Genomic DNA, 584 nt, shown 5'->3' with positions numbered 1-584 from the left:
CTGCGTATCACAAAAAAAAGAAAAAAAAATTGAAGGAGAAAAAACATATCATCATCGCAATAGATGCAGAAAAAGCTTTCGACAAAATGCAACACCCATTTATGATAAAAACCCTCCATAAAGTTGGCATAGAGAGAACTTACCTCAACATAATAAAGGCCATATATGACAAACCCACAGCCAACATCGTTCTCAATGGTGAAAAACTGAAACCATTTCCTGTAAGATCAGGAAGAAGACAAGGTTGTCCACTCTCACCACTATAATTCAACATAATTTTGGAAGTTTTACCCACAGCAATCAGAGAAGAAAAAGAAATAAAAGGAATCCAAGTCAGAAAAGAAGAAGTAAAACTGTCACTGTTTGCAGATTACATGATACTATACATAGAGAATACTAAAGATGCTACCAGAAAACTAATCAATGAATTTGGTTAAGTAGCAGGGTACAAAATTAATGCACAGAATTCTCTTGCAGAGATTGGTTCAACATGGCGGAGTAGAAGGACATGGTCTAACTCCCTCTTTAGAGAACACCGGAATCACAAGTAAGTGCTGAACAATCATCGACAGAAAGATACTAGA

At 36.0% G+C, this 584-nt stretch overlaps 1 pseudogene across 1 annotated transcript in view; it reads right to left on the bottom strand.

The window, feature by feature from the left end:
* Positions 1–584, bottom strand: part of LOC111162828 (small integral membrane protein 20 pseudogene) — a 79,908-nt pseudogene that overhangs the window by 51,555 nt on the left and 27,769 nt on the right. Inside the window, exon 2 of the transcript XR_016392732.1 lies at positions 144–219. The product of XR_016392732.1 is annotated as a small integral membrane protein 20 pseudogene (transcript). The remainder of the gene's footprint in view (positions 1–143; positions 220–584) is intronic.

The sequence above is a fragment of the Delphinapterus leucas genome, chromosome 3 (assembly GCF_059928025.1).
Source record: "Delphinapterus leucas isolate spDelLeu-1000000601 "Yukka" chromosome 3, BTC_Dleu_Yukka2, whole genome shotgun sequence".
NCBI classification, from domain to species: Eukaryota; Metazoa; Chordata; class Mammalia; order Artiodactyla; family Monodontidae; genus Delphinapterus; species Delphinapterus leucas.
The sequence above is the reverse complement of the archived record's forward strand: the minus strand, read 5'-3'. Positions and strand labels throughout refer to the sequence as shown.